Here is a 16,176-nt window from a genome sequence, read left to right on the forward strand (position 1 = left end):
AATGAAAGATTTCTATTAAATTTAATTTAAATTTATTGTAAAGGAAAAACAGCTAATGTGTCTTTTTGGGTGAGAAAGGAGAAGAAATTAATTGTTCTTTGTGAACATAAGCTTTCAGTGGTTAGAAGTGGTGAGTGCAGACAATGCATTTTATTCTTGTCACTTGGAAGCAAAAAGCAAACACTGAATTACTGAGACGTTTCATCAGCTCTGGTAAGGAATCTGAATATCATAGTTGCAGCTGTTGGTGCAGTCTCTTGTGATAAGTTCAGTGTAGCAGAAATGGAAAAAATCAGTATCCACATGAATGAGATAGAGGTTGATTCTTGGTTGTGCGATCCATTTTAATGAACACTATACTTTCCATTTGCTCCCCTTTCACACCAAACAATGGACTTCCCCCTGAAGCACCTGCAAGGTAATAAATAGTCTCCCACAGCAAATAATAGAGTTCACCAATAGTCCAAAACATTTTTGTCAATAAATCCATTAAGATTTACATGAAGGACATCACGTGTTTGACAAATTGAAGGGAGGGGGGAGAAAAGGAGATAGGTTGGGGTTTAGTAGAGGGAGATAGTTGCTTTCAAAAATTAATGACCCGTAACACTGGAATATGAAGTTTTGTTAGTTTTTTTCTCTCACAGCAAGTGCAGCACAGGCATATATAACACAGCTTTCTACATATTTATGCAGATTAATGATCATAACCTTCCTACTACAAATGAGCCATTTTTTCTTCTGATGCAAAATAGTTAACCCTACACGGCAGCTAAGATCTCAATTTTTACTTTTTGAGAGAAAATTTTGGAAATACTACACTATATTGTTCTGCAAAATTAATTTCTTCAAATGGATATTTGGAATTAAATAATTCATTTATAACTTTTTTGTCTCCTATCAGAAATAAATATGGGAATTACTTGAATGTATAAAATGACTGAAAGATATAACTTGCCAGTATTATTTGGTAATAATATTAAATATTGATTATTTTATTGCATGATTGCCAAGATGAGTATTTTCATACTGGCACACACTTCTAGCAGCTACTAAATTACATTGATGTTGAACCTGGTTTTACCTGTAGGGTTTCATAATTCAGCATTTGTCAATATAAAATCAATCTAGTGCAGATTGCAGACACTCTCTGACTCCCAACAGAAAGAGAAAAGACCAGTAGATTTTTTTTTTATAGCTAGAACAAAATTTCAGACACCCACCCACCTGTGCAGTATTTTAAATTAGGAATGAGAACATGTGAGGATTTTTAAAAATTATTTTTTAAATTTGTAAATGTAATAATTTGTAGTGTTTATGAGATGAAAAAATAATAGGACCCACTAGAATACAGCTGCAGAGACTAATAATAATAATTCTGTAGGAAGAAACACTGAAAGAGTACCCCAGAATTATTCTCCCCTGCTGTTCTGGTGAAAAGCATCTATCAGAGACTCCAAGTGCCCCATGCACTGTCTTCCTAGCTTTAGTATTGTTAAATGTGCAGTAGAGCTAGATGGAGACAAGCCAATTACTTTCACTTAAGATTTAGTTCATGTTTTAAAGCAGGTTTGCAGAAGTGCTTGGCTAGGACTATAACCCACTTATAGAGGATCTTTCTTATAAAGAAACCCTTGCTTTCTTCTCTTGCTATTAGGAAAAAAAACATATGGCAACAGTTTGGAATACACTTGTATGCTCCAAGTTGCTCTGCCATCTTAAATTCTCTGTCATGAGAACACCCTGCCATCTTAGCTGTTTGTGCAATGTGTTGGATGGTTGGATAGTGGAAACAACATAAAGGCACTTGCCAAAATGATGCAAAAATCAGAGATGGTCCCAAGGGTCATTAAGTGATAAAATCAGATTTCGATTTAGACTCTAGTTAGGGCGGACTATAGGCTTGCAAAAACTATTTCTGTCATGCCTGCCAGACAAAGCTGAAATGTTTTGCCAGATGAGGTAACATCACAATAGGGTTATTTTTTTCCATTATAGTTTGAAATCTGAGAGAAGTGGGAATCATTACCAGCAAAGGCTGCATTTCACTTCCTGAGTGATGTAGGGTCCAGACTTCATGGATTGATCTGGAATGGAGAATATGAGTCCACCTGCATTCTAGACTGATTTTCCAAAATCCAAGATACTGCTTCAGGCTTCTAGTTTGTAACCATGAGGTTTAGGAATATAATTTATCACATGTCAACATCTCATAGTGCTTATTGTTTACAGATAGTAACTCATGAAGACATGGTGATTCTTTGTCCTCTGGTGCCCAGCCACATGGAGCTGTGAGTCTGCTACAGTGTTTGAGATACCAGACCTGGATAATTTATCTCAGATCTTGTGTTCAGTCCTTGCTGCCAGCAAGCTCCTCCAAATATAATGTTTTTATCTATATATTTTTGGTGTGATTAAAAATGTGGTCTACCTAGAATGTCAGCCTGGCTTACTGGTGGTAGCACAGCTATATCCAGTCATTTTTGCACTATTCTGTCATCTCTTGCAGTGGCTGGATCCCAGTGACATAGTTAGAAAAGTTGCTCTTTCTTGGTTTGGCCTATCCTGCTCCCCCTGATGAAACTGCTCCAACATCCAGTACGGACTTAATGGCAGCAATGTGTAGTGTGTGCATAGGACTGCACAGTGCTTTCAGGCATTTGCTCAGACCCCTGCCTGCCTTGTGTATTTGGTAAGCCACTTGAAATGGATTTTTGTCTCTATCATTGCCTCGTATCCCAGCACACAAGAGGTTAAGGTTAATGCTGAAGACGTCTCTCTTATAGGAGGCACTGAATAATCCTTCCTTGTCCCAGTTCAGATCGCACGTAATTCCATGGACCTATCCCCCACTTACAGTTAATCATGCCAAATGTAACATGGAGGAAATCCAGAGAGAGAGATTGATAGCATAAAGAATTAAATCTAAGGTCTTTCAAGATTAGAAGTTTCACTGACCATAATTATATCTCAGATTTCAGCAGATAACTGTCTTGGCAGAATGATCATTCTCATGGCTTGCTATGGATCCAAAGTATTTCGGGGCTATGGAGTATTTGCTTGGTCATAATTAGAAGAGTTGAAAGCAATTCTTTCTTAATAATATCCTTTCTTTTTTATTCATGATTCAAGAGCAATTTTTTCCCCTGTCAAATGCCGATTTATCTTGAAAGTATTTTCTTGATCGCACTTAATATCTGAAGAAAATATTAGAGGAAATAATTTAGTGTGCTCTATGTATAGCTCTGTATTAATCTTTCTTTATACAAGTAGTTGTAAACCGTGTTGCACATACAGAGATTTTTAAGTGACTGAGCAGTTAACAGATGAACATAAGTATGTATAGCATTTCAAATATTATGCCTCCTCATATTTTTTGCCAGATCTAGCAAACAAAGTAAACTCAAACTCTTGTGCAGTTACTTATCAACTGCCTTTGATGGTAATCTGGATTTAAATTGTGTCTGAAGGAGATTTCCACTTGGATGAAGGCTGGCTGAGCAAGGCAGCTGGCAGGATGCTAATAGCACCTAGACTAAATGGCAGTGAGGGTTTCTCATCTCCTGAGTAGAGAAAATGTCAGAGACGTGCAGTGTATGAGTGGTCTTGTTCAATGCTCAAGGGGGGGTGGCAGCATATGCACTTTTTCCTCCACTTGGTATTGCTTTTAAGACCTTTGCATTGGAGATGTGGAGGTTGCCACAGTGTTCCAGGTCATGAGGTTGGAGTACTGCAGCATGCTCCACTGGGGACAGAGCCCACACCTGAGAGCCACTGGGAGAACCCAGCCGGGGCAACTGTGATAAACTTTTTATTAGGCAACATGTCTTGCAAGAAATCTGCTTCACACATGCTTTGTGATTCAGATTTCTGTGGCCTCCTATTACTTTTCAGGTACACCATAAAGGGCTTGGTTTTGATTTTTTTCTTTTTTTTTTTTTTAATAATTCGTATTGATTATGGCTCTGGTTACTTTAAAAAGAACTACTGTATACAAGAGTGGATGTGATATGATTGATCAGGTGGTACTTCTGGCTTATGTTAGATCTTCTGTTAGAGAGGGCAAGTGGTTGGCAGTTCTAATGAAAGACCCCTGCTATATCTTTATCCTGATGGGGCTACCAAGTCTGGTAGAATTTAGATTAGCTTTGTTAACTTTTGGATTGAATTACAATGCCATTTTTTCCAGGCAATTGATAGATGTGTCTCGGAAAGAAGTCGTTGGAAGGAAGGATTTTTTCTCAATTTGGCTTGGGCATTTTCTTACGGATTTTTTAAATCATTTTTGATGTTGCTTTAATAGAATGATGCAATAGGTTCTGGACAATAATGGTGAAGGTAGTGCCTGAAGTATAACAGCAAAGAAGTCTTTATTTCCCTGAAGCTTTTCAAACAGTCTGTTTAACTAATTAAGGAGAACAGACTCCCATGCTACCACTCGGATTTACCACCTTGTTTTTCCTCTGAGAGCCATTGCAAATGCAGCAACTTTCTGCCTGATACTCTTGCAGTGTACACTGCAATATGCCAAATTCTGCTGATTGCATTAGAGGGAAACCCATAAGTGTAGCTGACTGCAAAGTTTTCTACACTAAGTTGTTGGATTTGGGAGTTCTTTTCAGTGACAATGTTGTTTGGTGCTGGATCAGACTGAATGTCACTTGCAGATAAGGCGCACACTATGCAGATAAGATTTGGGGTGGTGGTATGCATGGTCAAATACTCTCCTCCTAGTCTTGAATAATAGGCTCCAATCTGCTTCCAGATTTCTCCAGTCCTCCTCACTGTGTGTGAGCCTTCAAAGCACAGTGTTAAAATGGCTTTGTCCTTCGTAATCCCCTTAAAATTTTCCCTGGCAGTGATAGCAACGATTTTTACTTTATTGCTTTGTCTGCAGGAGCAGGAATCTTGCACCAGAGAGCCCTGTCCACCTGCCCCTGGTTTGTGTTCTGTATTGGAGCCTGCCTTGGCCCCCCAAGCTGTGGCAGTTGGCATTACTGAGTGGTGTTGACTCACATGAACTCTGCAGGTTTTTGAGAACACGGGAAGATAACACTTGGACATTGCTAACTGCAAGGCTGTCTCCTCCTGCTTGCATCCTGACTGAAGAGGTAGCCAGTGGCTGTCCCTTATGCTCTAAATGTTATCTGTACCTCAGGAAATTATAAGTTTTCTAATGATGATCTCAGGAATGTTGTATTACCTTCTTACCCGGGTGGTTAAATACATGATACTTTTACCTACAATGCAGATGCTTTCAGCAGAAAAGGGCCAGTTTTTCCAAAATCTTTCATGATATAACTGCTTTCTCTAATGCACATATATGCATTTCTTACACCAATAAAAAGGGCTTTTCAGCTGTAGATCTCTGGAACAAGTCACATCCAGCTGCTAATTAGGTGACAGATGTTTGTGCCCTTCTTCTCGTCTGTCAAATGCACATCTCATTGCTTTTTCTTTTGCATATATCCATTCTTGGAATTCATATAGAGCAGGAGTTATAATGTAGACCCTCAAATATTTTCCTTTGCTGCTCTGTATGCTTCTGGCACTCGCCAGTGTGTCAGACTTGTTCTCTGCAAGAAGACAAAATGACACTTTTCATTAGGACCTGCAGGCAGGGCTGCATAGTCCACATGCATTCCTGCTGATGACAAAAGCTGGAGTCTAGTGTGGCCCTGCAAAGATACCTCAGTGTTTGGAACAGAAAAGTTCCCATGTCTTGCACTGTCATGCAAGACAGAGAGCCCCCTGTTAGAGCTACCTGGACTGGGGCCCCAGGGAGAGTGCAAGTCACTAGGCAGAGACAGAAACTGGCTCAGACTGTCATTCCATCCTCCTAAATGTCAACTGGATTTGTGAAGGGAAGAAAAAAAATGCAGTGCTTGCCATTGTGCTGGGGATGAACTGGACCCCTTGGAGCCTGGCTTCCCCCTGAGCTGTATCACAGGTGCTCAGCCTTTCAAAAGGAGAGAGACATATTGCAGAGAGAGAAAAGATATATAAATGCAGTGTTGATGTGCTGTTGTTCACATTCTTTGCTTAATTGGCTGTTCTCCTATTTAGTAGGAGAACTGCCTGTGCAGTTGCAGTAATTTTTTGCATAAATGAGAGAGAAGTGAAATGGACATCTTCTACACGCATGTGTGCTAAAAGCATTTGGAGACTGACTCTTAGTAAGGCATCGTTAGTCCCCAGAGTTAACTCCCTATTGAGAGGAATAGCGTAATTCACATATCTAATATGTTAAAGCAGTAGCTCAGCCAGGAGCAACATCTCTTGTTTTAGAACGTTTATCCTAGCAGCTATCAAGACTGAAAAGTAACTCCTCTAGTTTTTAAAGGCAAAGTTCTATCATGCAGAGTTGGCCTTGTCCAGGAAAGTAAAAAAATGTATCAAATTAGTATAGAGACTAATGACTCTCCTTTGGCTCTCTTCCCCATACAAAGTTAAGCTAAGAAGCAAAACAATACAATGAAATTACTTCAATTTAATAATTTTTGTCACATAATTTTCAGCGTTTTTTTAAAACTATTAATCATTAAGTTTTGGTAAAACTGGTGCTTTCTTGCCTCCTTACCACATCATTATAGAGAAGATCCCAGAAATCAGGATATGCCAATGCCATTACGGGTGCCATGTTGTCTCGGCCATGGAGTTTTGTACAGCAGAAGGCTTTAAGTTCTTTACTAACATCTGAACTCAATAAGTCAGTTATGATGACAGCTACCAGCCTCATCAGCATTCTGACAGTTAAAGATACCAAACATTATTGGTTTGTTTCTTGGAGGATTTCTTGTACATAGTTTCCTTCTGTGAGCCTTAAATGAAACAGAAGTTGACCAGAAAAACTTCATGTAATATTGACAGAGAGGGCCCTACACTCTTGTAATCATACATTTGCCACCTAATACTATGTGGTGGATTGACCTCGGCCAACTGCCAGATGCCCACGCAGTTGCTCTCTCACTCCCTTAACAGGATGGGGAAGAAATAAGTTGGAAAAAGCTCATAGATCGAGGTAAAGACACGGAGTTCACTTGCCAGGTACCATCGTGGGCAAAACAGACTCGACTTGAGGAAAATTAGTTTAATTTATTGCCAATTAAAATAGATTTGGGTAATGCGAAACAACACCAAATTGCAACGCCACTGTTTACCCACCCCCTTTTTTTCCCAGGTTCAAATCCGCTTCTTCATTCCCAACTCGTTCCCACCAAGCGGTGCAGCAGGGATGGGGAATGGTGGGTGGTGGTCAGCCCTTAACAGTTCCTCTCTGCTGCTCCTTTCTCCTCATACTTTTCCCTTGCTCCAGCTCGGCTCCCTCCCATGAGCTGCAGTCCTTCAGGACAAGCCCTCTTTGGCACGGGGCCGTCCAGGGGCTGCAGTGTGGGTATCCGCTTCCCCCGTGGTCTCCCCACAGGCTGAGGGGAATCCCTGCTCCAGCCCCTGGAGCACCTCCTCCACCCGCTTCTCCTAGCTCGGTGCTGCAGGGCTGAGCCTCACCCTTTTCCTCACGCTTTCCCCTCGCTGCCGGGCAGCGTTTTGCCCTTTCTCAAACACGTTTCCAGAGAGGCCCCACCAGCGTGGCTGAGGGGCTCAGCTGTGCCCTGCGCTGGGGCGGCTGCGGAACCGGCTGGAACCGGCCCTGTCCAGCGCAGGGCAGCCCCCGCCTCTCCTCACAGAGACCCCCTGCAGCCACCCGCAAGAGAACCTGGACACGGACACCCAACACATACTAATCAATCGGTTTTGTAACTGGGAGCTTAACAAGCATAACTCATTGATTTACTATAATGTTTATACTGGTATTTTCAAAAGCTAGTTAGTTGGAAGATGAAAAATTGTCTGCTGTTTATTTCTTTGGAGGTAACAAAGTCAAACAAAGCAGTAAATGCAAGTCTGCAAAAGAACTTGTCCCCAAGGCATACGTAAGGCTCTCAGGGACAATAAAGTGTTCCCCATCATGGCAACCATGCTGGAGCAATGTACCCAATTTTGGGAAAGAGTTTTCTTCAGCAGGCAAAGGCTGTGGCAGCTTCTGTACCCCAGAGACATAAAAGGACACGTTAACTCAGGTACAGCTCTGGGCAAACCCTGAACGACCAGAGGGGAGGAATGACTTCCATGGGAGACCTTGGGAGATCATGGATTTCCTTCCCATGATTCCAGATACATTTACAACCCTGAGGCTAGCTTTGGTCAGGGCAAGCTTGTTTTACCTCTGCAACAGCAGTGTGGCTATACCCTGCAGGGAATTGGCCGAGGTCTCTGCTCTTTCCTTTTGCGCTGGCCTCTCTGACAGATGCCATCGTCATGTATGTGTAGCAGTGCTATTTCTCCTCTTTCTTCGTTGGAAGGAAAGAGCTGGAATCTGCCCATGTTGCAAAGCAGATGAAAGACATTCATAGAATGGTGGGTGGTTTGGCAGTTCCTCCTTGTAGATGCAGCTGATTTTGGAGGCAGTCAAGAGGGAGAACTGGGTCTGCTGCTGGGTTTATTTACTCTTTGCTGTGGTTATTTCTACCTGTCATCGCTATAAACTTTTTTGTCTCTGCGAGCATGTGGCATGTTAACAGACGTAGCTAAATTTAGCAGTTGGCTTTGAGAATTTAGCTCTTCCTCTGCTTTTTAATATCATGGGTGATCACATAGCAAAATGACAGGCGGTGAAGGAAAGAGAAAGCAGGACTATTTTTCACTGAGCTAAAATGTAAGGAGTTGCATTTCTCTTCACCAATGCTGAACTCCTTTGGTGTCAAGTGAGTGAGGCTGCCTGGTTACATGGAGAAGCACCTACCCCTTAGTGGCATTTCCATTGCCAGTGTAGTTACAGGCATGCTCGCTGTGATCATTTGACTCAAACCTTGCTGTATGGGAGTTGTCAGGCTTTTCTTTCACTTGTACTGACTGGGCTTTTTTTTTTTTTCCTATTGTAGCCATCTGAGTGGAAGTGATTTTCTGTGATTTTTGGGGTGAGGGTTTTTTCATATGAAGGAGAAAAAAACTTGCATTTATTTTGAGGCTGACTTGGATGCAGGTGAAATATTTAGCAGGATAAGGGAGTACTGGTTAGAGTCAATTATAACTTGATTGACCTGCGTTGACAATCAGGTTGATCTGGGAACTTTGCAATGCCTAGAAAAATGTACTATGTCCTCACAAGGTGGGAATTTTGCTTATGTGCACACATTTGATTTGGAAAACTCACTCTTCTATAGATCTGTATCTGCTGTGATAAATTGGATTTAATGATTAGCAGAGGGGTTCCCAGATTAATCCTTCTACTATAACCAAATTATACTGCATCAAATTTACTTCTTAAGGGACTATTTGACTCTTCTGTACAGTGAGCAAAAGAAACTTGGCACATCCTGTGCTTAGATACAGATACATGCAGATTATGCAGATTCAATATCTGTTGTACTGTGTATAATCTTGGTTTATTTAGTCTATGATATGCCACTCAAATATGGCTGTATATTTTCACTCCACTTCCAAACCTGTAATCTGACAGAATAGTGATATTTCACATTTCTGTAATTCCTAGTTTTACTGTAGCCCAATGTGTAAGTAACTTTTTGGTGTGGCTAATTCTGGAATGAAATACAGGAACTGGCTAGAATCCAGTGACATTACACAGCCCTCTGAGATGGGGAGCAGAGTGGTGTCCAGTGAGGGAGCAGTGGAGAGAACGTTTGGCAATCAAAACATAATTAACCAGGACAGAATTTGGCATGGTACAGTAACATTACCTGCCAGGCAGTGTACAAGGAGAAATGCTTAGGCTCAAGTTCTCATCTAGAGGTTGTCACTTCAGTATGCTGCTGGAGCATGTCTGCTACTGGAAGCATTTAATTTAGACCAAACTCTAATGAACAGAAGGGTGCCTGAGAAAGTGCCTCGTATCATTATAACACTCCACTTGATGATGAAAAAAAGTTTAAGTGTGTTCACCCTTATCTCTCACAGGGGCAAAAATGAAATCTTGAAACACTCAGTATTTGAGCACTGTGTTTCCAATGCAAGCAGTTCTTCAGAGGTCTTCCATGAAATACTAATTTTACCACATCCTCTTGACTTGCCATGTCTAGCAGGGTGGTAGTACACAGGGTAAACTGGCTGTAACTTGAAGTGGTATTTATTTTTTATACTATATTAAATTTGTGTTATACTACATGACATTTAGAAACTCATTGGGAACCTCAAGGCAGTGGTTATACAGATATAAGATGAGGTTCTATTTTATTTGTGTACTGAAGTGCATTTACAGTAACAAGATCAGCTTTTAGAGACTTTTTTTTTTTTTTTTACACAAAGAGTTGGCACAATGGCTTGGGCTAAAGATAGACCGTGTGCATTGCCAAGACCTAATAAGGGCTTATAATATAATGATAATTATCAGGCTAAATCACTCCAGTTCTGCAAAAGGAGGCCAATTCTGTGTGTGTCACTTGAACTGACGGTGAAGATTTTGACAGCAGGTTTTTTGCTTGCCACCTCATGTAAATTCCTGTGCAAAAGAACATTTTTACAAGAACAAATATACCAGTGTTGAGAAATGAACCTGAATTGTAGAAATTGTAAAATTAATTTTAAAAGTATGTATGCTGTGTATGAATATGTGTATGCGCCTATATATGCATGCATATGTCTGATGAATGAATTTTGAGATTCTTTCTAGACAGTAATCAATTTGTCTTTTAGGAGATTGATAATATCAGTAACACACTAAGATTCTTCTAGACTGATATAGTCTGTTTCTAGAAAGTGCTTTCTTTAAGGCTGTATCCAAAAGGTCACCACCCTGGCATAGAGGAGAAAAATAATACAGAGCTCTTGCAGTCAGAGACAAATAGTTTTCTACCTTAGTATATATCTCTGCTACTAAAAGTGTACTGCAGCAAGGAAATCCATTTACAGTTGTTTTTTTTTTACATAACAGTTGCAATGCCCTTAAGAGCCCCCAGTTGTTTCCATATTCTCTTCTCCAGTTGTCCTGCAGTATAGCTGCAATAAAAAGCCTGTTTACTGAGAACTGCTACTATTCTGTGAAGTGTTTATCAACAAACATTACAGGTCAAAAGCATGTGTTTTGACAGCTTTGAAAGTGTTCTCAGATAATAATATGGAGGTTCCTACTCTTTTCATTACAAGAGTTCTTTACCTAAGTGCAGGTACCTTTTATAATTTTGTTTTATATCAGTCTTACTGTAAGTGTACCTGTGAAGGTAAAAAGGAAGTGGGGATGGACTGGCCTTGTAATTGCCATGTGCCTGATTGGCCATAATCTGTGTCTGGGGTAGCTGAGTATACCTGTGCTGAATTCCCTCACTGCTGAGTGATGGACACCACCTTCACTCTCTGCACAGGTGTAACGGATTATTGGGCTATTCTTCTGTGTATTAGCTCAGTTTCTTTTACTCCTTCCCCTTTGATTTTTTTTTTTCTTCTACCTGTGTATCCAAGAACTAGATTTTTGCTTACAACAACAATCTTATTTCATATCCTGTGTTTAGAAGGACTTTTCTTTGTTCAGTTCAGTCATTTTCCTCATCACTGTTGCCCCTGTCCCTTTTGTTGAGCTCCATAAACTTGGTCCCCACTGTTTAGCTGGATTGGGAAAGACTGTGAGTCTTTCCCCTTGCTCTGCTTTGATCCTACACCAAATGGAAGCTTGTTTAATATCTTCTGCATCTTAACCCATGTTCTCCCAACACACCTGTTGATGCACCTTGCCCGTGTGTCTTTTCCACCCCACTAATGTTGCCACCTTGATCAGCTATTTGTTTCTTCCTAAACACTTCCAAGTGCTGTTGTGTCTGCTGACTTTTTTTTGGATCACCTTCCCCAAATGAAACCGTAAAAACTATGAAATTGTATTCTGTCACCAGTAATTTTGTGTATACTATTGAAGTAATTTTGAAACAATATGTTTTGTCTTACGGTCCTCAGCGTTCACCTGTTTTTTTCTCATTTTGTTTTGGTATCAGGATTGGGGGAAAGACATAATTCTTTACACTGTTTTTGTACTGCACTTAGCACAAGGAGCCCTGCCAATAGGAACTATGGTTCTCCCCCTAGCAACCAACAGGAAAAATTTTAATAAAAATCTTGATCTGTCTTGGTCCAGCTAGTCAATAATACAGAAATATTCCTAAGAAAATTGGTGCACTCTCTACAATAATGAAACGCATATTAAACAGTGTTTCTTGATATAGCGCATTTGGCAATGGATGTACATCAGATCTGGACATTTTAATGATGTTTTATTATCTATGAGAATAGCCGAATGTTCCATTTTAAATAACAGGTGAATGAAATAGACCAGCAGTGTAACGGGGTAGAGTGAAATCTGGTAAAGTCAACGTTGCAAATTCCTTTTCAGGCACTGATATATATTTATTAAAATAATTATTTTTTTTTAATTTGCCCATATAGCTTTAAAAATCTAGAAAATTGTTAAGAGATTCTTTAAAACAATATATATTAAAATATACAACAGTGCATTAAAATTGTCTAAATTCAGACATAGAAAAGAAGCAAATGTTATTCGGGAAATGTCATTCACTGTCATACACAGCCAGTATATAGAATAGCTATATTTAAAAGTTCACTCATCTTCTAATGATTACTGATGCCAGTGCTGTTCTCCATGTTGCATGTAATGGGAAACCTCTGAAGCTTTTTCTTTTCTGATAAAGGAATAAATTAGGGTGTGCACTCAGTCTCTCTCCCAGTATCTGAGGATAGAGTTTTTGCTGACTCTGTCAATAATGTATTTGCTCTCTGAGGAACAGTGTGATGAACAATTGACCTCAGTTTTTCTTATGCAGTAGAACTCTTGAATGAGTATAGCATAAAGGCTTAATTTTACTTTGTTATTTCTAAAAGAAAGTGAATGAATGAAATGTGATTGCATGTGTTACCACAAGCATTGTATATGCCATCCCATTAGTGTATAATTCACCTAATAACCAAAAATTTGCAATCACAGTTCAAGAGCCATTTCAAGGGCATTATGCATGGATGCAAAAGCAAAACTCAGTTTTACCTTTGCCCCTAAGAATGAACTATGAATCCAGGCTCCTGAGTAAGAAACAGAAAATATCTTTACAGCTCTGTCATTAACCAAGTATGTTTCATCTTTAGCCATATGGTTGGTAATTAGAATAACAGATGAAGTACAATAAAAGTGTTCCTATTAAAATGGACAAGTTCATAGCTCTTGTGCAGGTAAAATTACTCCTGCAGTTCAGTGCTTGTATAAACAATGTCTTAATTATGTTTGCATCTAATACTATCAGCAGTCCCACTTTGATAGCTGTGTGCAGTTTTGTAGATTATTCCAGTTAGGAAGAAAAATTGATGATGGAGTTTGTCATCTCTAATAGCATCTGTGAATTACAGCATGCACAAGAGAAGGAATGAACACGGATGTGCAATACTGAAATACCAAAGGAGAGAAATATGAAAGGAAAACAACAGAAAAGTGGTTCAGAAAATGCAGCCTCAGAGGAAAATTCAGGGAAATTAGATATATTTGTTCTAGAAAAAAGGAGGCTAAAGGAGATCAAGAGAGGGAACTAGAGAAGCAGCAACAGAGGTTTAGAGCCTTGCAACACCTGCTCTGTCCTTATAGCCCTCTCTCAAGGCATCCTCTGGTTGATGCTCTTTAAAGATGTAATGGACCTTAGTCTTTTATTCTTCTCTATCTCAGCTCTTTCTTACCTCTCCCTGCCCAAAACTCACACACACAAGCCTCATCCTTATGTTTGCTTCTGGTTTTGGTGGAAGCATGTCCTTGTAGGTTTTTAAAAGTAAAGGACAGCAGTTAAATGTACTGATTTCAGAAAGCTTAAGTGCCATCTCTGACAACATCTTAAGCCAATCAGCAGTTATAACATTCACAGTGAAGCTAATTAATATTTACCCCATGTCCATACCTGTATGCCTTTGCGTAATTGTCTTGTTCCCTATCTATACAGAATGCTTTTTAATGCAAAAGAATTGTTTAACTATCTGTGAGGAGTGGGTAGTTTGGGAGGTGATAGTGGGCATGCAACTCTTCATGCAAATCAGCATGGGTTTGACCTTGTTTAGCAGTAAAAGTCAGTTAAATCACAAGGTTCTTTGCCAATACATGCAAAACGAAGGTAGAATTTTAGTCAGACTTTCAGCAAGCGGAAAGCAATTATATCCTTCTGGGCAGCCTTTACAGAAAGGCACAGAAATGAACAGGACGCTCCCAGAAAAGCTGGAAACCAGAGTAGCCTCTGATGAGGATAAATTACACGTCTACTTCAAGTGTAAGCCAGCTGATGACATTCTGGTGTAAACCAGGAGAGAATAACCAGCCCATGAATTGTTCAGTTTTGTGATATGCGTATTTTTTTAAGTTCACACTATGCTAACAACACCACTTGGAACAGGCATACACAGTGGGCCAATCATTGCTCTTACACGTGCAATTCCCATTGAAATCAGTACATTTAAGTAAAGGTTGCTTTGTTTTTATAGAAACATCTCTTCTGGGTGACTACAAATTTAGTGAGAAAAGCACCAACAAGTTACCAAGCCTGTAGAAGCAAGAGATTTTTTGTGATACTAAGTTTAATTTTAATATATTTTGGATGTGGGGAATAGGCAAATCTTCAGTCCATTAAGGAGAGCAGGGGCAGGGCAGACTTTCAGGTGGCATCCATTACAGCTAAAGAGGCTTTCATAACTCACACCAGCTGTGAGGCTGTTCCCAGTATTCATGGCTTCTGTGATAAAACTACAGGGCCTAGGTTGTTGCTCTAAAGACAAAATTAAGGATGTAAGCATAGCAAAATTTTTTGGTGTTGTGCCTGTGTTGTTGAGAATCTCTGTACATCAGGATCTCCTGAGCTTTGCCATGCTGTTACAATTGCTGCATTGCTGACTTTGCTGATGGAGTCAAGAATACACTTAAAAATTTAGAGGGTTGTAATGAACTGTGGATGAGAGGTTCTTTCACAAGTACTTTGGAGGAAAGAACTCAGAACTCAAAATGATCTTAAAGTGGAGAACTGGACTCAAGCGTCAAACAGGTAAGTGCGAGGAAGGAAACCCACAGATAATAGAGAATATTTGGCCTGAAAGTTGGTCAGCAAAAACAGATCTGGTGGTTGTTGTATATTGTAAACTGAACATATGGAATATGTGGTGAAAATCCAATGCTGTTACCAAAAAGAAAAAAAGAAGCCAATTTTAGTTGGGATGTCTTAACTGGAGTTTTATATGTAACATGAAGGAGGACATTGCTTTGTCTTTCCTGGGATTTTTGAGCCTTCAGCTGGAACATGGGTGCAATCCTGAGCTTCACCCATTAAGACAGACATACAAAAATGAGAAAAATATGAAAGGAGAAAAATAGAAATGAGAAGTTCAGCAAATTTAACCTCTGAGGGAAGCTTGAGGAAATTAGATTATTTTGCTCTAGGAAAAAAAGAGGGCTAAAGGAGACCACAGTAACAAATACCTAGGCTGTAAAAGATGCTATGAAGAAGATTTGTGATTTCTATTTTCCTGTATTCTCTGAGAGTAGAACAAGAAGTAATCAGCTTTAATTGTAGGAAAGAAGATATAATGCAGATATTTAAAAAAAAAACCAAACACTTTTCCACTGTGAAAATAGTGGAGCAGTAGAAGCAGGCACCTAGGTATTTGGTAGGATGTCCTTAAAGAGTTTTTCTTAAGGGGTTTTAAGAAAACATCTGTCAAGGGTTGCCTTGGGTATTCTTGATTTTCCCCATAGCACAGGAGATGGAGCAGGTGATTTATTGAGATCTTCTTCAGACTATTTGTGTGTTCGCTGACATAGTCTGTAGCCTCTCATTTTTACTGTATTTTGATTGCTATGATACAAAATTGAAATAGTTCAACAGAACTTTTCCAAGGGCTGTAATAAGATCTCACAATGAGAAGTGTGGTGGATAATGCAGCTGTACATCCCATAACAGAGCAGGGGGTACTGTGCCTTGAAATAATGGAATTATGAGTTTGGAAGCTCTCACAGAGTTGTGTTTTCCAGACTAGTTAGTTTGTCAGGCTAGTGCTTTTTTTTTTTTTCTTTTTTAAAGTCCAGCCTGAATATATTTCTTTATGTAGCAACATGTACATGCTTTTGTTATTTCAGCTTATTCTGTCTAC

The sequence above is a fragment of the Gavia stellata genome, chromosome 15 (genome assembly GCF_030936135.1).
Source record: "Gavia stellata isolate bGavSte3 chromosome 15, bGavSte3.hap2, whole genome shotgun sequence".
NCBI classification, from domain to species: Eukaryota; Metazoa; Chordata; class Aves; order Gaviiformes; family Gaviidae; genus Gavia; species Gavia stellata.